At 47.0% G+C, this 25,237-nt stretch overlaps 1 protein-coding gene across 2 annotated transcripts in view; it reads left to right on the top strand.

The window, feature by feature from the left end:
• The window catches only part of OPA1 (OPA1 mitochondrial dynamin like GTPase), a 145,725-nt gene that overhangs the window by 93,817 nt on the left and 26,671 nt on the right, over positions 1-25,237 (top strand). The window lies entirely within an intron of this gene.

The raw sequence follows: 25,237 nt of genomic DNA, 5'->3' as shown, positions 1-25,237 counted from the left end.
CATCTCCAAAAAGATATAGCAGAATTGGAATAGTTACTGAAAAGAGTGACTGGGAACAAGAAAAACTCAATGAATTCAAGAGTGGGTAGAGCAGATAAATGGGAAATAGTTGTTTACCCTTTCAGATAATACTAAGACATGGGGACACTCCTTGAAACTTTGTGTAGAGTGAAAAAAACATCTATTAATGAAGCTATACAATTTGTTTCAGTTAACATAGCTGTGTTTAAGAAGGAGGAAAAGCCTATAAACTGTTATTAGCAATGTAGACTTGGGAAACCCACTTATCTCTGGACATCAGCAACAAGGCCTGAATATACCCTTTGGTATCCTACTGGGTACTAGTGACTGAGATTGGCCATGTTGGAGGCAGAATACAGGACTTTGTGTACCCTTGGTTTGACTTGGTATGGCACAACTTATGTCCTGATGTATCTCAAGGCTGCTGACTGTATCCCATGTAGCACGGAGATAGAAATCTTTAGAAAGCTTAAACCAAACCCCATGTTGTACTGTGACAAGGTTAGAGGGATGTTTATATATCCTGGACTTCTGTAGAAAGCTTAAACCAACTCATGTTAGAAACATAGAAACATGACGGCAGATAAAGGCCATATGACCCATCCAGTCTGCCCCATCCTCTGTAACCCCTAATTCTTCCTGTTCCTAAGCGATCCCACATGCTTATCCCATGCCTTTTTAAATTCTGGAACAGTCCTCGACTCCACCACCTCCACCGGGAGGCCATTCCATGCCTCCACCACCCTTTCTGTGAAATAATACTGTCTTAGATTACTCCTAAGCCTGTTCCCTCTTAACTTTGTCATATGCCCCCTCATTCCAGAGCTCTCCTTCATTTGAAAAAGGCTCTCTTGTAAATAAATGCCCTTGAGATATTAAAAAGTTTCTATCATGTCTCCTCTCTCCCTCCTCTCTTCCAGCATATACTTGTAGTGTGATGAGGCCAGAGGAGCACTAATGTATCTTGGACATCTGTAGAAAGCTTAAACCAAGCTCACATTGTAGCATGTCCGTACAGGAGACTCAAGCCTGATGCCAGAAAGCATTTTTGTATCTTGTTAGTGTCCTTTGAAGCTCTGCTGCAGGCTTAATCTCAAAGGGTACACCAAGCTTCTAGGTCATCAAGAGTTTACCATCTTCCAGGCAAGCCATTGAGGGTGGGAATGGGTAATAAAGAAGGGGAAAAGGATTAAAGGAATGCCATAAGAATAGGCATACTGGGGGTCAGACCAGTGGTCCATCTAGCCCAGTATCCTGTTTCCAACAGTGGACATTCCAGGTCACAAGTACCTGGCAGAAACCCAAATAGTAGCACGTTCCAATCCCGGGGCAAACAGTGGCTTCCCCATGTCTGTCTCAGTAGCAGGGAGAGCTCTGCCAAATAGTTTTGATCATATTGGTGCACTTGAATTTTTCCAGCATGTGTCTCCGTTCTGTGTTGGGATTTGCCCGTTCAAATGTTGCTAATGTGTACTGGCTTAATCCAGAATATTTTGTTAGTGGTAAATATCTCGTGCATCAATCAGTACGGCTCACCATAGATACCCTCGTGCTGAAAGTTCATCATTCAGCTGATAAAACCAGACTGAAGTGGCTCGCACGGGGCTTTGAAAGCCAGAAGAATCCCCTATATATGTACACTTTATCTTTTTCTTGAACTTCCAGCTCAATTGAACCCTGCCCTTGCACTGAATATATAATAATTATGAGATCTCGTCAGTAATCAGAAGGACACTGGGATTAGGTGAATATGAGAAATTTATTAATTACCAAAAAGCAGGATTAACACAAGATCATCAAAGTGCATATATCAGTCATTTCATTTCTCATATTGGGAGAGCAGCGCTCCGTGACACACATCAGGTGCCTTCACAGTTTACTGTATTCTCCGACTGGCTTAACAAGTTGCCAGTATTTATACTTTCCTTCTATCATTATTTTCTATTAGCCTATACATTTGGCCACCTCCAACATTCTGAAGCTGACTCTGGCACTGTGGCAGTGTAGGGTTCGTAAGTCTGTAGTTCAGCGTTTCATTGGCTCTCACTGTCCCTGCCCTCACCAATCAGACAGAACGGAACTTGGAGGAGGGAAGTGGAGTGGATTGAATCTCTAACAAACAATCATATACAGGGAGGTACGGACATCAGTGGAGGCAAGTGCACAGAACGGAAGGGAAGACAAACATTTAATCACTTTGTCATTCATACACACACAGACAGACAGACAGACATCACACACATAGACATCACACACACACACACTCAATCACTCTGTGTATCTCTCTCTTACACTGTCTGTAAAAACACACTGTCACTCTCAGTCTCTCACATGGGCAACTGTATGTTGCATTCTCACGAGTAAGGAGCTCTTCTGATATGATTGTTAAACTGATTGAAGGGACTGAACAAGGAAAACTTTTACCACATTGTAACACAGTTTACACAAAAAATATTATATATAAAGAAATCTTCCACATGTAAACAACAATTATATTCAGAATACAACCGTGGAAATATTAATGGCAGGAACTCATTACATTGCTAGCGCCCGTTTCATTGCGTTAAGAAATGGGCCTTTTTTTACTAGTTTCATCATAATTGGCACATACATCCAATTATGACCAAGTTTCAACTTTAGTGAGTTTGCTTATCTCCAAACTTCGCTCAGCCCCCCTCTAAATTCAACTTTTCTGCACCTGGCCTTATCTTTGCCCAATTATCTCTTATCGGAGTTTCTCAAAATGCCTGTGTCCAGCTGTATGTTACACAATCTTTGCCAACTTTGTAACTCTGCCAAGCTTCATTAGCTTAATCAGGCTGTCACAATTCTTGTATTTGCTAATCAATAGAAATCAAACAAAATAAAACATGGAAAAGAAAATAAGACGATACCTTTTTTATTGGACATAACTTAATACATTTCTTGATTAGCTTTCAAAGGATGCCCTTCTTCGTCAGATCGGAAATAAGCAAATGTTGGTAGATGACAGTATGTATAAGTGAAACATCAAAGCATTTCAGTGACAGTGTAACGAGATATAAAGTTGTATTGCTCTGTTTGTCACCCTCCTGTCTCCATGCATATCTCACCTATCCACCCCCATCCCGTTAGACTGTCACTGAAATGCTTTGATGTTTCACTTATATATACTGTCATCTACCAACACTTGCTTATTTCAGATCTGACGAAGAAGGGCATCCTTTGAAAGCTAATCAAGAAATGTATTAAGTTATGTCCAATAACCATTTTACCTCTATTCAGGAAATCTAGACTGCCCCAATTTGATTGTATGCACATTTTGTCCATTAGATTGAAAGCTCCTATGAGCAGGGACTGTCCTTCTTTGTAAAACTGTACAGCGCTGCGTAACCCTAGTAGCGCTTTAGAAGTGTTAAGTAGTAGTATTTTCTTTTCCATGTTTTATTTTGTTTGATTTCTATTGATTACCTTTAAAAGTGGACTAACACGGCTACCACACCTCTCTACTTGCATTTGCTGAAATCCAGTGAAATATCAGGTCTGAGAGATCCACAGGCCTAGTTTGCTACAAAGCCTGAACCTCTTTTTCACTGCAGCCAATTTGTGACAGTTATCTACAGCACCCAGCGCCATCTCTCATTTTTGGATTCTATACATAGTGTATGATGGTGTGTCCACGAGCGCCCTACAGGGAGGGAAATCCCTCATCTCACACAGGAGTCCTTTTACTAAGCTGCGGTGGAGGAGTGGCCTAGTGGTTAGAGTGGTGGACTTTGGTCCTGGGGAACTGGGTTCAATTCCCACTGCAGGCACAGGCAGCTCCTTGTGACTCTGGGCAAGTCACTTAACCCTCCATTGCCCCAGGTACAAATAAGTACCTGTATATAATATGTAAGCTGCATTGAACCTGCTATGAGTGGGAAAGCGCGGGGTACAAATGTAACAACAACATGGAATGTTGCTACTATTGGAGATTCTAGATGGAATGTTGCTACAATTGAGATTCTGTTGCTACTATTGGAGATTCTACATGGAATGTTAATGTTGCTATTCCACTAGCAACATTCCATGTAGAAGCCTGCCCTTGCAGATCAGCAACGCAGCCGCGCAGGCTTCTGTTTCTGTGAGTCTGACGTACGTGCAGGACGTCAGACTCACAGAAACAGAAGCCTGCACGGCCACATTGAGTGGCCTAGTGGTTAGAGTGGTGGCCTTTGGTCCTGGGGAACTGGGTTCGATTCCCACTGCAGGCACAGGCAGCTCCTTGTGACTCTGGGCAAGTCACTTAACCCTCCATTGCCCATGTAAGCCGCATTGAGCCTGCTATGAGTGGGAAAGCGTGGGGTACAAATGTAAGAAAAAAAAATAATAAAAAGGATTCTGCGCTAGCGTTAGCACGTGTTTTTGACACCGCAGCAGGTAAAAGGCTGGCCATTTTTTTTGAGGGGGGGGGGGGGAATGGCTGTGCGGTTAAGTTCCAGCACTACAAAAATAAAAAAAACTACTGTAGCACTGGAAATAGTACGCACTGGGGGTGGGAACTACCGCTGGTAGCCCAGCGGTAGTTCAGGATTGGCACGTGACAAGCCTGTTGCCGCATGCCAGCCCTTTACTAAAAAGGCCCCTTCGTGTTTCTTTAAATTCAGCAGCTACAGAGATTCCTGCTCTAGTCCCTTTATAAGAAAGCTTCTGAGATGTGTCAGTGCAGTTGATGTGCCCAGGCTTGTCCCCTCTGTATGCATCTGTTGGTACTGATGATAATTAACGAGGAGTGGACATTGTTGCTAGGCTGTGTTAGCTTTTTGATGGCTGAAGTATCAAACCTACGTGTTGTCTAGCGATATAGTTGCACGTTGGCATTTCCTTTACCGAGGCTCCATAAGTGAAACCATTGTATTTCTTGTTTTTAATAGTAAACAAAAATCTGACCTGTAGTGCACTGACTTTGAAATTATTATTATTTATTTATGTATCGCTAGTACCTCATGGTTTTCAGTAGTTCAAAATCAAAAAAAGAAACCAAGATAATCACTTGGGAATTACACTCATGAACAAAGGAAAATATATCTCAAAATACACAACAAACCCCTCATACAATAAAACTAACAATGAAAATATCTTTTAAAGAGAAAAGTCTTTACATTTTCCCTAAAACATGGATAAGAATTTGAGTATTGAAGACGTAAGGCAATTTGCTTCTGAAATTTTGGAGCCTGAAAAGCAAAGAGATTTTCATTAAGTTTGTGGGGGGGGGGGGGGGTCCCTTTCACTAAAGGAAAAGAGAAAGAGGATTATTATACAATCTCCTATTCCTATTACTATTGGAAAATTCAAAATGTGAAAGCATATATCCTGCACAATCACCATTTAATACTCTGTATAAAATACAAAAAAATTTAAACATGATTCTCACCTCAGTAGACAGCTAGTTGAGCTAGAGCTATCAAAACTATTTAAAGAAAAAAATTAAACTCAGTGTTTGTGTAGGCTGCAATTTTTGTAAATCTTACTTAAAAATGGAAGAGTAGGTACAGTACTTCCTGGGTATGATTCAGCAGCAGGACTGATTGAAAGTGGAAGTTAATTCTGAGCAGATCTTTTTTTTTTTTTTTTTAGTTACATTTGTACCCCGTGCTTTCCCATTCATGGCAGGCTCAATGCGGCTTACATATACAGGTACTTATTTGTACCTGGGGCAATGGAGGGTTAAGTGACTTGCCCAGAGTCACAAGGAGCTGCCTGTGCCTGGAGTGGGAATTGAACTCAGTTCCCCAGGACCAAAGTCCACCACTCTAACCACTAGGCCACTCAATGTGGCCACGCAGGCTTCTGTTTCTGTGAGTCGTGCAGGACGTCAGACTCACAGAAACAGAAGCCTGCGCGGCCGCGTTGCTGATCTGCAAGGGCAGGCTTCTACATGGAATGCTGCTAGTGGAATAGCAACATTTCATGTAGAATCTCCAATAGTAGCAACAGAATCTCAATAGTAGCAACATTCCATGTTGTTGTTACATTTGTACCCCGCGCTTTCCCACTCATGGCAGGCTCAATGCGGCTTACATATACAGGTACTTATACCTGGGGCAATGGAGGGTTAAGTGACTTGCCCCAGTGTCACAAGGAGCTGTGCCTGAAGTGAGAATCGAACTCAGTTCCCCAGGACCAGAGTCCACCACCCTAACCACTCCTCCACTCCCTTAAAATAATTCTTGGTGATTTTAGGTGTAGCAAGTTTTAGTAGTTCATTCTTCGAAGGCTTCTCACATTGATGCTGAGTAGCAGTTCTCAGTACATCAGCGTCTGCCTGGTAGTCTGATTTACTGTTTAATAGGGAGGATTTTTTTTTTTTTTAACTGCAGTACTGGTATAAATAACCACAAACAATAGGGAACAGTAAGATGAAGGCTACCGCTGATACAGAAACTTGCAATATCCTTTTGGTCAGCAGAGTTGAAGCATTAACGCTTCAGGTTATCTTTTCTGGTATTTAGCACTGAACACTGGGTGGTATGCTGATCTGCCTGAGGTGGTCAGGGGGCTGTAAAGGATAGCAGACCTTTGGTGCTGTTTGCCATGGCATTTCTTTCTTTCTTATTTCTACAAGAAAGCCTAATAAAGAAGCTTCACTGAATAAATGAAGTAATTTTGATTTGGAAATAAAAGCTGAACAGGAATAGCGACCCTTCATTCTAACTTTTAGTAAAGATAGCCTTGATAATTTTCTAGAACTGTTCGATGTCACATTTTGTTCAGCATCCCAGCAAAGCGCTGCTGAGGAATTCTTCTGGCTGCAGCCTTCAATAGATGTGATTTGCTCTTGGGCTTAGAGGAAGGTAAACAGGGGAAGCCAAGCAACTACATTTTTGTGAGCGCTCTGGCTGTTCTGAGCCACATGCTCTGCTGAATCACTACACAAGATGGCATCAGCCAGCCTGTTCAGTAGTGCTCTGAGGGATTAGCAAGCAGAAGGAGCCGTGCGCCAGGCCTCCTGCCTCTGTTTACTGTTCATCAGAGTCTGATGCCTTGGCATCCCCCAGGCAGCAGATCATTGTTTCCTGAGTTTGTGTTTCCCTTCTGCTGAGTGTCTATAAGGCTTGTTGGGACTTGTTTCTCTTATTTCTCATTCACTCTCTCCCCCCTTCTCTTTCCAACCTCCATTCTGCTCTCTGCATTTCATATGGGCAGAGGCAGGGCCGTTGAGAGGGGGAGGGGGGCAGGGGGGACAAAATTTCCCGGGCCTGGGCCTCCAAAGGGGGCCCGGCGCCGCAGTCCCCTCCACCCACCACCGGGCCGGGCCCGCCTGAATTCAAATCATAGCACCTCACCTCGACCTTGCTCCATGTGAAAGAAGCACAGCAGCGGCAGTCTGCAGATCGCCTCCCTTCGGGCCTTCCCTCCCTGTGTCCCGCCCTCACGCAAGTTACGTCAGACGAAGGCGCGACACAGGGAGGGAAGGCCCGAAGGGAGGCGATTTGCAGACTGCCGCTACTGCGCTTCTTTCACAAGGAGCGAGGTCGAGGTGAGGCACTATGATTTGAATTCAGGGGGGCCTGGCCCGTGGTGGACGGAGGGGGCAGGTGGAGGGGGAGCGACGACGACCTCTGGGGGGGGCAGCGGGGGGGGGGGGGGGGGCCTTGCCCTGGGCCCGACCCAGTCTCTCGGCGGCCCTGGACAGAGGAGGCTGGGATGTTTTAGAGCTCATGATTGCACTGTGGTGCATTGGAAGGTTTCCTTTTTAAGGATATATTTCTTCCTTTTAGAAAATGGTTGCTTTTCTTTCTTGAAATTTAATAGACGATTGGTGACAGATTTTAAACACTTCCTGATCATACATTACATGACAAGATGTTCCGTTTCCAATTGGGAATACTATAGCTGAACAGCTCTCCTCCTGCACACTCATTTACTTGGAGAATAAACTTCCTGAGCCCCTACGTCTTGCCCCATCTTTGGCCACCTTTAAATCTAGACTGAAAGCCCACCTCTTTAACATTGCTTTTGACTCGTAACCACTTGTAACCACTCGCCTCCACCTACCCTCCTCTCTTCCTTCCCGTTCACATTAATTGATTTGATTTGCTTACTTTATTTTTTTGTCTATTAGATTGTAAGCTCTTTGAGCAGGGACTGTCTTTCTTCTATGTTTGTGCAGCGCTGCGTACGCCTTGTAGCGCTATAGAAATGCTAAATAGTAGTAGTAGTAGAAGAAGCAAGAAATTGGCAGCAGAGACCTGGCAGCCCACCTAGGCTTCACATTCCACTCATTTCTCTTTGTCCCTTCATGCAAAACCTTTCCCTTTTCTCTTCCTGATCAGTGATCTTTTGTACATGGTCTCTATGGTTCTTGGGGAAATCATCAAACTGGTCACACAGTAGTCACAGCCGAGAGCTGGAACATGTGTGCTAAAAGTGTAACACACAGGCCTGTTTGTCTATGCAACTTTCAAGTACTCAGATTAGATATTTTGGTAATGAATGTGCGTGGGGTACATAGTTGGAGGTGATATTCAAGTATACAAGTGAGTAGCTAGATTCTGTCTGTTCAAGTGTATACATGAGATAACAGATCAGAATGTTCATTTAACTGAGTGATTGCATGGATAGTGAGCAACTGGGTGCAGTGCCCGTCCGTTCTGTTTCATCTCACCCTTCCATGGTGTCCTGCAGATTGCGGGTTATGCCCATCTACCAGCAGGTGGACGTAGAGAGAACACCAGAGCTCTGCCATATAGAATACTGTGCAGCCGGCTTATTTCCAGTATTCTCTCTATCTATCAGTTGGATGGACATAACGTGCAGCTCTAGATTGATTGTAGCTCCTCACCTGACCCACAGACCCAGTAGAGCTCTGGAGTTGAGTCCCTATTTTGAGGGCTCAGGGATATATATATTCCTCCCTTCTCCCCACTGCTGCTCCTTTGGCTTAGCTGCTGAATTCCATCAGTGTACTTTGGTACACTGTGCTTGGATCTCCTGCCTCTTTAAAAAAAACAAAAACACACACACGCAAAAACAAAACAGAGCAGCGAAACTGAAAGCAAAACCGTCTGAAGCAGCCAACAGTTAAGTAAAAACAGATACAAATATTGATGTAAAGATCGATCAGTTAAAGCAACTTTGCTAGAGTTGATAGGCTTTTACATAAATACTAGAATTCAATGGATAACATACTTATTTCAGGAATTTTTCAAAGAGAAAAGTTTTCAGAAATTTTTGGAATATTAAATAGAGATTCATTTCATTTCAACTGGTAAATTATTCCACCATTTACTGCCTATGTGAGAAATCTTTGCATAATATAGACTTCAAATTAATGTTTTTATAGTTAGGATAATCAAGTATAAGGTATTTTCTGGATTTAACGGATGCATTTCGAGCTGGTAAATGAATTAAATCCAACATGTATTCAGGTGCCAAACCATGTATTATTTTGTAAATGAATGTGCAGGTTTTGAAGATTATTTTAGCTTTCATTGGAAGCCAGTTTCATTTATTTGTTTCATGGCCACCCCGCCGAATCTGTCAAGTGCTGCTCCTGGTGCAGGAGCTGGAGAGCAGCATCGGGACTCTGTGTCTCTTGTTCTTGCTCCACTTCTAGGAGCCTGTAGCCGACCAACTTACAGACATAGGACAGCCTGGGAACCTCCGTGAGGTTGACGTGCTCTGTGGTGCATCACTCAACCCATGCTGCCGCGGGTGTCATCTTTGATGTGCCCATGCATTCTTCTCATGCTGAATTGCCATGAGGTTCTTAGCAACTTGCTGACCCCCTCATTGTTGGTGGTATCCAGAACTTTGGGTGGGGGGGGGGGGGGGTCAGATTTGGTCGCTTTGGGAGCTGACGCATCAGGCATTCCGTTCTTCCTGGAGTTTATGCTGCTGATGTATATGACTTCTTTGTTGAAGAGACCCCTGGGCTCTCAGCCTCCTTCTGTCCCCCTGGAAGCTTCTGAGTTACAGCCCAAAAGAGCTCGTGTGGACCTTCCAGAGATTTTGTTGAGGTCTCAGTATGGGAGCATGGGTCTGACAGTCCCTTCTCTGGGGGATCTTGCCACTTGCTGTCAGATCCATTGGAGGAAGGGGATGATCCCACAGTGTCTTGGCTCTTCCACAATGAAGAGTTGCTCGCTCCTATAACACAAGCACTGGAACCCCTTGATGTTTCTTCTCTGGAGCCCCTCTCCTCGGAGGCTACCACTCACCCGATGATGTTGAGTATGAAGTGCCCTCCTAAAACCATGCAGCCATGAAGGTCCTTGATACAGTAGGACACCCTGGAGGCAAGACTGAGGGTTGCACAAGCTATGTTTTTGCTCTATCCCTTTCCTGCCGAGGAGTCCCTGTGGCTTCCTAAGGTGGACTCCTTAATCACGACTGTTGCCAAAAAGATGACCTTGCCTATTGAGGGAAGCACGGCCCTCAAGGATGTTCAGGATAGGCAGTTGGAGTCATCTCAAGCTGTCCTTTGAAGTGGCAGCTTTGTGCTTGGCAAACCACTATTTGCGGTTGCTGTGCAGCCCATGCGTGCCTTACTTGGGTGCAAAAGGTGTTCTCAGCAGACGACTTAATCCAGTGCCTGCCTTTCTTGGAGGCTGATTTGGCTTACCTGGTGGACTTGTATGGTTTTCTTGAGCCTTCGTGAAGAAGATTTCCTTAGTGGTTATGGGATCAGGCATTGGGCTGTGGACACGGCCTCTTAAGTCTCATCTAGTATGCCTTCCCTTTCAGGGAAAGTGTTGATTTGGAGAAAATTGTCCAGGATCTGGGGAAGTCCAAGGGCTAGAAATTCACTCCGTTCATCTCAGTCTCACTCCAGGTTTAGTGAGATCAGGCTCCTTTCAGAGACCACACTTGCAGCAGAAGCAGTAGTCCTTTTGGAGCAACAGATGCTCCTCTGCTTCTAGTGCCCAGTTGGCTTTGGCGGCCCATGCTTCCCAATGATGGGTTCCTTGGTCCATTCTCCAGACCTCACTATTGGTGGACGACTGTCTCTCTTTCTGGAGGAATGGACCAGGGTCACGTCAGACCAGTGTCTTAGAAGTCATCAGAGATGGTTACAAACTGGAGTTTGCTTGTCTGCTAGCAGATTTCTTCTTGGAGTCCCCTTGCAAGGCTCCCGCCAAGATACTGGCAGTCAAAACAATGCTCAGCGAATTAGTGCGTTTGGGTGCGGTTCAAATGGTTCTGCCTTTAGAGCTGGGTCGCAACCGCTATTCCATATACTTTGTAGTGCCCAAAAAGGGCGGCACCTTGTAGCCCATTTTCAACTTCAAATATATCAACAGGGCTCTCAGAGTCCAGCACTTCTGTATGGAAACCTTGTAGTAGCATCCATATGACCAGGAGAGTTTCTTAACCTCGCTAGACCTGAAGGAGGCATATTTACATTTTCCCATTTGGTCATCTCATCAGCATTTTGTTTACTTTTCCTTGCTAGGGGATCACTATCAGTTCCATGCCATGTCCTTCAGACTCGCAACAGAGCCAAGAACCTCCTCTGAAGTTATGGTGGTGGTGGCAGCTTTTCTTCCCAGAGAAGGTATCTGGGTACATCCTTACCTGAGATGATTGTCTGATCAAGGCATCTTTCTTGTCGGAGAGTATGCAAGCAACAAACCAGTCAATCTAACTTTTTCGGGTGGGTAGTCAATCTTTCCAAGTCGTCTGACGCCCTCTCAGTCGCTTGAGTATCTCAGAGTCATCTTCAACATGCTAGCAGGGGATGTTGTTCTTCCAGAAGCTCGGTGACTAAAGCTTCACGATCAGGTTTCCAGCCTTCTGCGGCTTCCTGCCCTCGAGCGTGGGATTACATGCGGATGTTAGGCACCATGGTGGTCACGCTGGACATTCTTCCTCAGGCAAGGTTCCACTTGAGACCCCTTCAACTGACCCTTCTCAGCTGGTTGTCACCCTTATCAGGCAACTATCAGGTTAGGCTGCCTTGAACTGCCCTGTCCAGGTTTGCGATGCACTGGTGGCTGCACCTGAACAATCTGGGGAGGGTCGTCTCCCTGGCAGCTCCAGACTGGGTAGTGGTAACCATGGATGCCAGTCTTTCTGGTTGAGGAGCCCACTGTTTGGATCAGTTGGCACAAGGCATGTGGTTTTAGGCAGAGGCTTTGTGGCCAATCAACCGCCTGGAACTGAGGGTTGTTCATTGGGTCTTGCAGGCATTTCTATACTAGTTGCAGGGGAAAGTGGTTCTAACTTTATGCACTTAGCCGGTTAGTAGATTGAAAATCGTTGTTAACTGTCTAAATAGGTGCTCCACCCACTCTTTGCCCCTAACCTAACTGGTTAGAAGGTGGCCAGTTAGCAGCGATATTCATCGGCACTCACTGGTTAAGTGCCACTGGTATCATGTGCCGGGTCACTCAGCGGGGTTAAGAGTTAAACCCTTTGGAATATTGGGCTGTAGATATTTTTCTGAGCATTGACCTAATAGGGATTAGCTGATACACTGAGCATACGAAAAGCAAATCTTTACAACACTTATCATTCACAAGAATAGCTGATTAAAAGGTTTACACACCTGTAGTTGCTGGCTATTTGTCCAGATAAATTTGAAAGCTTATCACTTCTCGCTTAGACTATTGCAACTTACTTCTCACAGGTCTCCCACTAAGCCATCTCTTTCCCCTTCAATGTGTTCAAAATTCTGCTGCACGACTTATATTCCACCAGTGTCACTATGCACATATTAACCCTCTCCTCAAGTCATTTCATTGGCTCCCTATCTGTTTCCGCATACAGTTCAATCTCCTCTTATTGACTTACAAGTGCATTCAGTCTGCAGCTCCTCAATACCTCTCCACTCTTATCTCTCCCTACACTCCTCCCTGAAAACTTTGTTCACTGAGTAAATCTCTTATCTGCACCCTTCTCCTCCACTGCCAACTCCAGACTCTGTTCCTTTTATCTTGCAGCACCATATGCCTGGAATAGACTTCCTAAGCTGGTACATCAAGCTCCAGCTCTGGCCGTCTTCAAATCTAGGCTAAAAGCCTACCTTTGTGATGCTGCTTTTAACTCCTAACCCTTACTCACTTGTTCAGTACCCATGTTTTATCATTCCCACATTAGTGACTCCCTTATTCCTTTTTTGTCCTGTTTGTCCTAATTAGATTGTAAGCTCTGTCGCGCAGGGACTGTCTCTTCATGTTCAAGTGTACAGTACTGCGTATGTCTAGTAGCACTATAGAAATGATAAGTAGTGGTAGTAGTGATACATTTCATTAAGATTTTAATGGATGGACCCAGTGAAACTTGTCTTTTCCCAGTCCATTGTTCATCAATTAAAATCATTAGGATTCCTTTTACTAAGTTGCAAATATACCATGCTACCCATGCACTAAAAAATATTTTTTATTTTTTAGCCGAGACGGTGTGTCTGGGGGACGAAAAGTCGGCATTTCCCCACTAATCAGCGCAGGATTAGTATTTGAGCCTTTACTGTCTACAAAATAGGTGGTGGAAAGGGCTTACAGGCTAATTTTTGTTAATGGCCGCACGATAATGTCAACATTAGTGCATTGCCATTAAATCGGAAAATGGAAAATTGGCCGTTTTCCAACCATGGTAGAATTGGCCTTAGCGTGCAGGAAAGACCCACCTAAGGGTGCGCTAAGGCCACTTTTTGTTGCATGTTAGTAAAAGAGCCCTTTAAACTTTGAAGGAAAAAACATAACATTTTTATAAAAGCATTTCATAGAGCAAGATCCACCCCCTGAACAGATCCGCTAAAAGGACTGCGGAGCAACTCGAGGAAGCAGTTTATTTATAATAGCAGCATTTGAACATCTGTATGAGAAACTGACAAATTTAAACAGTTGCCAGAAGAGTGGACGGGGTTGTTTGCATCTGCCTGGAGATAAGGTAGTGCCTGTTTTGTGTCAGGGTAGAAAGGGCTTTAACCAGCAGAGGCTTCTAAAGGAGTGAACTAATCCTCCAGGGAGGAACATGCATCAGCAATAAACCTCCTTTTGACAGAGAGCCAGTTTACTTAACTTTAAGTTTCCAGATGACAGAGATCCAAGTACTGCTTGGGCTTCTTAAAGTTATTGATGAGGAGCCAGGCTCTGAGGTCCAGACTCAGAAATGGATCCTGAAAGAGTTCAGTGCATTCTTCACAGTCCAAGCACATTTTAAGTCAACACAGGAAGATAATGATGAATCGGTAGAGGAATAAAGACCTGATAACTACCTGTTAATCTTGCCATTAAGCTTTGATGCATGTGGTCCTAGGCTTAGATTTTGGTAGTTTCTGAAGAGGAAGTGTGGGGGTCCCCCCCCCCTCCTGAATACTGGTAACTGCATCCATCCTGTGAACTTCAGTAAGTTCTAACAGCAGAAGAGTCAAGCATAAGAGCAGAGAACGCCATTATTTTCCATTAAATATTTACTCCTTTATCTCATTTGATATTTGTGCTGTCAGCTGGATGTACAGAATGGTCAACCATGTGACATAGTGGCACTAAGACGCATCTCAAAAAACAATCAATGAATGTTGCCAAGTTTGTCTGCTAGAATTCAGGTGGAGATCGTTTAATAACAGATCTATGTATGAAGTCAAAGTAGATGCCTATTTTTATGGCACACAGGCGCCTATGTGCCTTCATAAAGCTGCCCCACCAAATCCCTTGCTCCTCTCCCCAAAAACTCTTGAAAATGGACTGCTGTCACTTCTTCCTACTGCTGCTACTTTCAGCTCACATAGCCTAGAGGCCCCACTAGGCTCCCCATTTTCTCCCTCCCGTGGGATGTAATGAGGGATAATAAAACATTAACATAGACAAGTACCCCCGTCGTCAATGCTAAGCGAAGATACCAACCTAACTGTGTAGATCATTTATGATGAAACTACCCAAAACAGGAGTCAACTACCAAGGTGGGAAAACTGGATCCGCTACGAGAGGGATAATGCAACAACAGAGCGTGATCAACAGGACTCGCCCTTGGCGCCAAGGCATTTTTGAGTGTTCATTCCAGATACATGTAATTACAATTTATACATTTGGATTAATATCTGGCACCATTGTTCTCCGAGGACAAGCAGGCTGCTTGTTCTCACGACTGGGTGACGTCCGCGGCAGCCCCCACCAACCGGAAAAGGCTTCGCGGGACGGTCGGCACGCAGGGCACGCCCACCGCGCATGCGCGGCCGTCTTCCCGCCCGTGCGCGACCGCTCCCGCCAGTTCCTTTTTTCCGCGTCTGGAGAGAGTCGTGCTTTGCCGCTCTCTCTGCTTTCAGCCGCCGGAAAGTCGATCGCGTTTACGCGGATCGTTAATTTTTCTATTTAGTTTTTGTTACCGCCGGTTTCCTTTTTTCTTTTTCAAAAAAAACAAAACCTGTGTTTGTGGAGCACGCGCTCCCTTTTTCCCTCGCTTCCAGCGGGGACGCCGCGTTGCGGCCTAGTGGCCGCACGGTCGTTTCCTTTTTCGAGGTGTGATTTTCGCCACCATTGACGACTTTGACTTCGCCGACGCGATTTTTCCGTCGATGTCCTCGAAGATCCCGAGTGGATTTAAAAAGTGTGGTCGCTGCGGCCGGCCGATCTCGCAGACCGACACCCATGCTTGGTGCCTCCAGTGCCTCGGGCCGGAGCACAATATCAAGTCGTGTTCCCTGTGTCTCGGTCTCCGGAAACGGACTCAAGTTGCGAGGCAAGTTCTGCGGGACCGTCTTTTTGGAACTTGCGCCGGCCCCTCGACGTCGACTTCGACGGCATCGGTATCGACGCCCGGTCCTTCGGTACCGGTATCGATGCCCGAGACATCGGCACCAATGGCATCGACCCCAGGAGAACAGGTCCCGTCGGCCCGCCGGTCCGCCGGCGAGGGTGGAGGTGAGCGGCCGCGTGGGCAGTCGGCCCCGGTCACTCCCTCAGCCCGTGGTCCACGGGACCGAACCCTGTCTGACCCGGCTCCTCGAGACCGAGGGGGATCGTCCTCCTCCTCCTCCATACCTCCCGGCGCCGGTGACGCGCATCGAAAGAAGGACAAAAAGCGTCGTCACCGGTCGCCCTCGGTGCATCCGGACATCGGAGAGGAGGCGACGCCGAAGCGTCATCGCCGAGAGGAGAGGTCCCCGTCGGTTGTGGAGGTACCAACGCGTCAGGGTTCCGGCACCTCGGTGCCGTCTCCTGGCCCCCATCAGCTTCTGGCACCGACACCCCTACCGGCCCCATCGCCTTTCCCGGCAGCGGGCCTGGACGAGTGCCTCAGAGCCATCCTTCCGGGGATCCTGGAAGGGCTGATGCGCCAGGCTGTGCCATGTCTGTGGCGCCGGCGAGCTCTAGCCCGGCGCCGGGGCCGTCGACACCGCCGCCGCTTGCGGCGCCGGTCTCGACCGCCACGCAGGTGGAGTCGACGTCGATGGAGGGAGCTCCGTCCCCGCCGACGCGGGAGTCCACCGCTCGACGACACCGAGACCTCGGTGCCTCGACGTCGAGCCGGGCCCGGTTCAGGACTCAGCTACATGAGCTTATGTCCGATACCGAGGATGAGGCCTCGTGGGGGGAAGAGGAGGACCCTAGATATTTCTCCTCAGAGGAGTCTACGGGCCTTCCCTCGGACCCCACGCCTTCACCGGAGAGGAAGCTCTCACCTCCTGAGAGTCTCTCCTTTGCCTCCTTTGTGCGGGATATGTCTATTAGCATTCCCTTTCCCGTGGTCTCTGTGGAAGAGCCGAGGGCCGAGATGCTCGAGGTCCTCGACTATCCATCACCACCTAGAGAGTCCTCCACGGTGCCGCTGCACAGTGTCCTCAAGGAGACACTGCTTCGGAACTGGGTGCGACCGTTAACTAACCCCACCATTCCCAAGAAAGCAGAGTCCCAGTACAGGATCCACTCTGACCCAGAGTTAATGCGGCCCCAACTGCCCCATGACTCGGCGGTCGTGGATTCTGCTCTCAAGAGGGCACGGAGTTCGAGGGATACCGCCTCGGCGCCCCCGGGGCGGGAGTCTCGCACTCTGGACTCGTTTGGGAGGAAGGCCTACCAATCCTCCATGCTCGTGACCCGCATCCAGTCATACCTGCTCTATATGAGCATCCACATGCGGACTAATGTGCAACAACTGGCGGACCTGGTCGATAAGCTCCCGCCGGAGCAGTCCAGGCCTTATCAGGAGGTGGTCAGGCAGCTGAAGGCGTGCAGAAAGTTCCTGTCCAGGGGTATCTATGACACCTGTGACGTGGCATCTCGTGCTGCGGCCCAAGGTATAGTGATGCGCAGGCTCTCATGGCTGCGTGCCTCTGACCTGGACAACCGCACCCAGCAGAGGCTGGCCGACGTCCCTTGCCGGGGGGATAACATTTTTGGTGAGAAGGTCGAGCAGCTGGTGGACCAACTGCATCAGCGGGAAACCGCCCTCGACAAGCTCTCCCACCGGGCGCCTTCAGCATCCACCTCAGCAGGTGGACGTTTTTCCCGGGCCCGGCAGGCTGCGCCCTATTCTTTTGCAAAGCGTAGGTACAACCAGCCGGCCCGAAGGCCTCGCCAGGCACAGGGACAGCCCCAGCGCGCGCCTAAGCAGCCCCCTGCGCCTCCACAGCAAAAGCCGGGGACGGGCTTTTGACTGGATCCTCGGGAACATAGCCGCCCTCAAAGTGTCCGTACCGGACGATCTGCCGGTCGGGGGGAGGTTAAGTTTTTTTCACCAAAGGTGGCCTCTCATAACCTCCGACCAGTGGGTTCTCCAAATAGTGCGGTGCGGATACGCCCTGAATTTGGCCTCCCTGCCTCCAAATTGTCCTCCGGGAGCTCAATCTTTCAGCTCCCATCACAAGCAGGTACTTGCAGAGGAACTCTCCGCCCTTCTCAGCGCCAATGCGGTCGAGCCCGTACCACCCGGGCAGGAAGGGCAGGGATTCTATTCCAGGTACTTCCTTGTGGAAAAGAAAACAGGGGGGATGCGTCCCATCCTAGACCTGAGAGGCCTAAACAAATTCCTGGTCAAAGAAAAGTTCAGGATGCTTTCCTTGGGCACCCTTCTGCCAATGATTCAGAAAAACGACTGGCTATGTTCCCTGGATTTAAAGGACGCATATACTCACATACCGATACTGCCAGCTCACAGACAGTATCTCAGATTCCGCCTGGGCGCACGGCACTTTCAGTATTGTGTGCTGCCCTTTGGGCTCGCCTCTGCCCCACGAGTGTTTACCAAGTGCCTCGTGGTGGTAGCGGCCTACCTACGCAAGCTGGGAGTGCACGTGTTCCCATATCTCGACGATTGGCTGGTCAAGAACACCTCGGAGGCGGGAGCCCTCCAGTCTATGCAGTGCACTACTCGACTTCTGGAGCTGCTGGGGTTTGTGATAAATTACCCAAAGTCCCATCTCCAGCCAACACAGTCTCTGGAATTCATAGGAGCTCTGCTGAATGCCCAGACGGCTCAGGCCTACCTTCCCGAAGCGAGGGCCACCAATCTCCTGGCCCTGGCTTCGCAGACCAGAGCGTCTCAGCAGGTCACAGCTCGGCAGATGTTGAGACTTCTGGGTCATATGGCCTCCACAGTTCATGTGACTCCCATGGCTCGTCTTCACATGAGATCTGCTCAATGGACCCTAGCTTCCCAGTGGTTCCAAGCCACTGGGAATCTAGAAGATGTCATCCGCCTCTCCACCAGTTGCCGCACTTCACTGCTCTGGTGGACCATTCGGACCAATCTGACCCTGGGACGTCCATTCCAAATTCCTCAGCCCACGAAAGTGCTGACGACGGATGCATCTCGCCTGGGGTGGGGAGCTCATGTCGATGGGCTTCACACCCAGGGTCTGTGGTCCCTCCAGGAAAAGGATCTGCAGATCAACCTCCTGGAGCTCCGAGCGATCTGGAACGCACTGAAGGCTTTCAGAGATCGGCTGTCCTACCAAATTATCCAAATTCGGACAGACAATCAGGTTGCAATGTATTACGTCAACAAGCAGGGGGGCACCGGATCTCGCCCCCTGTGTCAGGAAGCCGTCGGGATGTGGCGTTGGGCGTGCCGGTTCGGCATGCTCCTCCAAGCCACGTACCTGGCAGGCGTAAACAACAGTCTGGCCGACAGACTGAGCAGAGTCATGCAACCGCACGAGTGGTCGCTCCATTCCAGAGTGGTACGCAAGATCTTCCGAGAGTGGGGCACCCCCTCGGTGGATCTTTTCGCCTCTCAGACCAACCACAAGCTGCCTCTGTTCTGTTCCAGACTTCAGACACACGGCAGGCTAGCGTCAGATGCCTTTCTCCTTCATTGGGGGACCGGCCTCCTGTATGCTTATCCTCCCATACCTTTGGTGGGGAAGACCTTACTGAAGCTCAAGCAAGACCGCGGCACCATGATTCTGATAGCGCCCTTTTGACCCCGTCAGATCTGGTTCCCTCTTCTTCTGGAGTTGTCCTCAGAAGAACCGTGGAGATTGGAGTGTTTTCCGACTCTCATTTCGCAGAACGACGGAGCGTTGCTGCATCCCAACCTTCAATCCCTGGCTCTCACGGCCTGGATGTTGAGGGCGTAGACTTCGCTGCGTTGGGTCTGTCTGAGGGTGTCTCCCGGGTCTTGCTTGCCTCTAGGAAGGATTCCACTAAAAAGAGTTACTTTTTCAAGTGGAGGAGGTTTGTCGTTTGGTGTGAGAGCAAGGCCCTAGAACCTCGTTCTTGCCCTGCACAGAACCTGCTTGAATACCTTCTACACTTATCAGAGTCTGGCCTCAAGACCAACTCAGTAAGGAATCACCTTAGTGCGATTAGTGCTTACCATTATCGTGTGGAAGGTAAAGCCATCTCTGGAGAGCCTTTAGTCGTTCGATTCATGAGAGGCTTGCTTTTGTCAAAGCCCCCCATCAAGCCTCCTACAGTGTCATGGGATCTCAACGTCGTCCTCACCCAGCTGATGAAACCTCCTTTTGAGCCACTGAATTCCTGCCACCTGAAGTACTTGACCTGGAAGGTCATTTTCTTGGTGGCAGTTACTTCAGCTCGTAGGATCAGTGAGCTTCAAGCCCTGGTAGCTCATGCTCCGTATACCAAATTTCATCACAACAGAGTAGTGCTCCGCACCCACCCAAAGTTCCTGCCGAAGGTGGTGTCGGAGTTCCATCTTAACCAGTCAATTGTCTTGCCAACATTCTTCCCCAGGCCGCATACCCGCCCTGCTGAACGTCAGTTGCACACATTGGACTGCAAGAGAGCATTGGCCTTCTACTTGGAGCGGACACGGCCCCACAGACAGTCCGCCCAATTGTTTGTTTCTTTCGACCCTAACAGGCTAGGGGTCGCTGTCGGGAAACGCACCATCTCCAATTGGCTAGCAGATTGCATTTCCTTCACTTACGCCCAGGCTGGGCTGGCTCTTGAGGGTCATGTCACGGCTCATAGTGTCAGAGCCATGGCAGCGTCAGTGGCCCACTTGAAGTCAGCCACTATTGAAGAGATTTGCAAGGCTGCGACGTGGTCATCTGTCCACACATTCACATCACATTACTGCCTCCAGCAGGATACCCGACGCGACAGTCGGTTCGGGCAGTCGGTGCTGCAGAATCTGTTTGGGGTGTAAATCCAACTCCACCCTCCAGGACCCGAATTTATTCTGGTCAGGCTGCACTCTCAGTTAGTTGTTCTTCGTAGGTCAATTTCTGTTGTACCCTCGCCGTTGCGAGGTTCAATTGACCTGGGTTCTTGTTTTGAGTGAGCCTGAAAGCTAGGGATACCCCAGTCATGAGAACAAGCAGCCTGCTTGTCCTCGGAGAAAGTGAATGATACATACCTGTAGCAGGTGTTCTCCGAGGACAGCAGGCTGATTGTTCTCACCTACCCTCCCTCCTCCCCTTTGGAGTTGTGTTTCATATTTTATTGCTTGTCATTCAACTGGCGGGAGCGGTCGCGCACGGGCGGGAAGACGGCCGCGCATGCGCGGTGGGCGTGCCCTGCGTGCCGACCGTCCCGCGAAGCCTTTTCCGGTTGGTGGGGGCTGCCGCGGACGTCACCCAGTCGTGAGAACAATCAGCCTGCTGTCCTCGGAGAACACCTGCTACAGGTATGTATCATTCACTTTCTGCAATCTACTCAGCAACAGACGTACTGTTAACCCCTGAGGTAGATGGTTTTCTCCGCCGAAACACAGCCCCATGTCTGGTCTCTTTTTGGTGCAATAAAGAACTTTGTGATAGACATCTCCTGTGTTGAAGCTTGTATCACACTCTCTACGTCTTCGTTTTCCTTGGACTTTACGTAGAGTTGTCTTCCTGTTTTGTTCTTCATTCTTACCATTGTGCTTTCATTCTGAAGAAATGATCCACTTGGGCAAGGTATCAAATGTGGAGACGTGTTGAAAATTGCCATCATCCTGTAATATGTGAATTTCAGGTGTGTTGTCTAGATTTCTAATATACCCAGTGGTTTGAGACAAACGTTTTTGCAGATTGTGATAAATATTTTCAGGTCAACATAAGAAATATTCAGAAAGGATGATGTGCATTAGTTCTGCTATGAAAGTAAAGCTGAAGAAAGAAAGCAAATGTACCCTGCAAGAGAGCCGTAGGCAGGATTTGTAAGTGGCTTAGGGAGTGATGAGTGGACTGGTATGGAGAGAAATCAAAATCTAAAAGTTTTACCTCCCAACTTTGTAAAGAATGTTTGTAGCATCTGCAAAATTAGTGGTCATGTGTGGGAGATATTTTAACACATTTGCAGATTTACAGTGTGTTTACAAACCAGTTGCCCAGTTTCTTGTCAGCCACATAAATAGATACTTGAGCTGTTTCCCTTTACTCCTTTATATTGGTAGTAAGTTAACACACTGACAGCCAGCCCTTCGTTCCCATAAAAGGGAATGTCAGAGGGTGAAGGTTAAATAAGGTTTATTCCCTAAACAGATAAACCAAACACAGTACCACACAAACTAAACATAGCTTATAATATCTTTATTATCAGTCTCCAGCCAGAGCAAAAGTTATTCTGATCTAAATGAAGTACCAGGGCCGGTCTTAGGCAGAGGCGACCAAGGCGGCCGCATAGGGCCCCGTGCCTAAGGGGGCCCCGCTCAGCGTGCCTCAACTCTGCCTCGTGCCTCCGCTCCGACACGGACCAGGACCGCATCGAGTCACTCAACCTCTCTCCAGCCATAGGCAGATAAAGCATTCCTGGCATACCTTGTACACTGTAGCACTGTGCTGGATCTTTTCTTAATATTTTTCCTTATTTTCTCCTTTGTTATGAGAATTGGAACTACTAATTGTAGTGGACTTGAACTGAATAATTTCTGGGGAGGGGAGGTTTCATGATGATAGCATTGTGCTTATTATTTCAATCAGTTTTGTTGTACAAGTTTAGCTTCATTTGTCTTTATTTGAAATTTCATAAATAAAAAAATTTCTAAAAATGGAATAATCTTATCAATGGGGCGGAGCTAGGGTGGGAGCAGAGCTAGGGTGGGGCGGGGCTAGGATGGGGCCCCACCAAATTGGTCTGCACAGGGCCCCGCACTTGCTAAGACCGGCCCTGTGAAGTACATTGGTTTAAGAGAGTTATTTCATTGTCTTTCAGCACCTGGAAACACATTAGATTTAAGTTGTGCTTTCAGGATTAAAAAAAGAGGACCATATGCCCTATCCAGTCTGCCCATCCATACTACCTACTCCACTATCCCTTCTTCTTCCTTAGACATCATCTGTGCTTGACCAATGCTTTTTTTTTTTTGTTTGTTTTGTTTTTAATTCAGTTAGTTCTCATCGCCATCACCTCCACTGGGAGCCACTCCACACATTTGTCACCTCTTTTTTCCATAAAGAAGTATTTCCTGAGTCTGTTCCCTTTACCCTTTATCCTATGCCACCTCATTCCAGAGCTTCCATTCTATTTAAAGAGGCCTGCTTCCTGTGCATTTATGCCATGGATGTATTTAAATAGCTCTATCATATCTCCTGATTTTCTTCCAAAAGTATTCATATTGAGATCTTTGTCTGTCCCCCAAATGCTTTATGATGACTTCTGACCATTTTTAGTAGCCTCCTTCTAGACTGAATCCTTCCTGTTTATATATTTTCAAGGCATGTTCTCCAGAATTGTACCTGGTACTAAATCTCACCAGAGGCTTTTTTTATTTGTATGTTGCTGGCTATTCCTCTCTCTGTGCACCCAGTATTCATTTTGCTGTTTGTTTGTTTGTGTCATTTATATCCCACATTACCCCAAACAAGTTTGAGTTCAATGTGGCGTACAATAAACAGTATAGGATACATAACAAAGAATAATGCATAAGAAAGTAATTTGTTGTAAGAATCCAATTTTACAGTATAGTATCATAAACATACTGGGATAACTATGGAAGTTTAACATTTAGAAAATCAATTATGAATGAGAAATTGTACATGAAGCAAAGAGAAAGTTAATGGTAAATAGAGTAATAACCAATTCAGGTAATAATTAGTTGTTTGAGATACGGTTGTTCTTTCTGAGGGTTTGTTTGAATAGGAACAATTTGAGGATTTTGTGGAATCTAGCATATTCCTGTATATTTCTTATTTTGGGTGGTAAGGAGCTCCACCATTTGGTTCCTTGGTAAGTGAAGTCTGCTGAGTGGACAGTTTTGTAGATCACTGTTGCTTTTTCTACCTGTTTGGCCATCTTATTATCAGATACAATAACCCCAGTACTTCACTCCCTATACTTGGGTTTTTGCAGCCCAAATTCATGATCCTGTGTTTTTTAGTATTAAATCTTTAGCTGTCAAATTCTAGACCAGTCTGGTGTTCATGGAAGATTATATCCTTATACCTGCTCGCTTAAATATGTGCCAGAGCCATGGGTGGGAGGCGGGACTGGTGGTTGGGAGGCGAGGATAGTGCTGGGCAGACTTATACGGTCTGTGCCGGGGCTGGTGATTGGGAGGCGGGGAAAATGCGGGTCAGACTTATACGGTCTGTGCCAGAGCCGGTGGCGGGAGGCAGGGCTGGTGGTTGGGAGGCGGGGATAGTGCTGGGCAGACTTATACGGTCTGTGCCAGAGCTGGTGGTGGGAGGCGGGGCTGGTGGTTGGGAGGCGGGGATAGTGCTGGGCAGACTTATACGGTCTGTGCCCTGAAGAGGACAGGTACAAATCAAAGTAGGGTATACACAAAAAGCAGCACATATGAGTTTATCTTGTTGGGCAGACTGGATGGACCATGCAGGTCTTTTTCTGCCGTCATCTACTATGTTAAAGACCATGTCAATTACTTATACCAATTCTTATCTTTGGGACTGAGCTCATCTTATGTTAAAGTGCATCAAAGTGCTAAAGCAGCTTATCATTCCCAAGTAAAATGAAACTCTTTTCCCATTCATCCGTTAATGTCAAGTTTTATGAAGATCTTGTGGCACATTAAACAACAAGTTCAAAATGGGAGCTCATTATGGTTTGGTTTCATCACACAAAGTCTCGGTTAGAACCCTTAGAATTAGTAAATCAAAAATTTCACTTTGAGAAGTTGGAGCACTCCAGGCATTTGGTTTCATACTCTCCTTACTTGCAGAATCAAACAAGTAGTCTTTCAAGCATCCAGAACTCCTTCAGAAATTAATATCTCCTTTCCTTCTTATTTAATCCATAATCCTCTCTACTGTCTATTCAAAATCACAGAGAAACAAACTAGAGCAGTCGTTTCAATTCCCACTTCAGCTGTTTGTGATTCTGGACAAGTCACTTAACCCTCCAGTTTCCCCAGGTACAAAAATATTCACCTGTATATAATATGTAAACCACTTTGATTGTAAGTACAGAAAGGTGGTATACCAAATCACATCCCCTTTCCCTTTCACTCTTTGTGCAATAGGAGAATGCTGGCTTACTATTTGGAAAGGGCTCAACAGCATCACAAGCCTACTCCACTGTTGGTAGCCTTTGATCAAACAAAGGGGAAACAATAGTGATAAAAAAAGAACCTGTCTGATGGGCTGTAGATCTCATTGTTGCAACCGAGCAGGCTTGGAACCAGAGCTTATCAGATAACGGGCTCTCGCTATGTCAAGAGCACACCTATTCTGCTCACAATTGAAATATATAGGCTGTGATGTAGTCCTCCGTATACTTTACCAGGTGCTTGTATTCCGCTTACATCTCGAGAAATTCAGAGCGGATTACAGAGTAAAGAGAATTCATCAAGGTTGAGTTAGGAAGACAAGTATCGTAGCAGGTTAGCAAGTAGATAAGTCAATCAATTACATAAATGCAGTGAAAAGGACTTCAGTTTGATCTTGGACGTATTGAAAATG

This window comes from Microcaecilia unicolor, chromosome 10 (genome assembly GCF_901765095.1).
Source record: "Microcaecilia unicolor chromosome 10, aMicUni1.1, whole genome shotgun sequence".
Classification (NCBI taxonomy): domain Eukaryota; kingdom Metazoa; phylum Chordata; class Amphibia; order Gymnophiona; family Siphonopidae; genus Microcaecilia; species Microcaecilia unicolor.
Note: the sequence above shows the minus strand (reverse complement) of the source record. Positions and strands in the feature narration are given on the sequence as shown.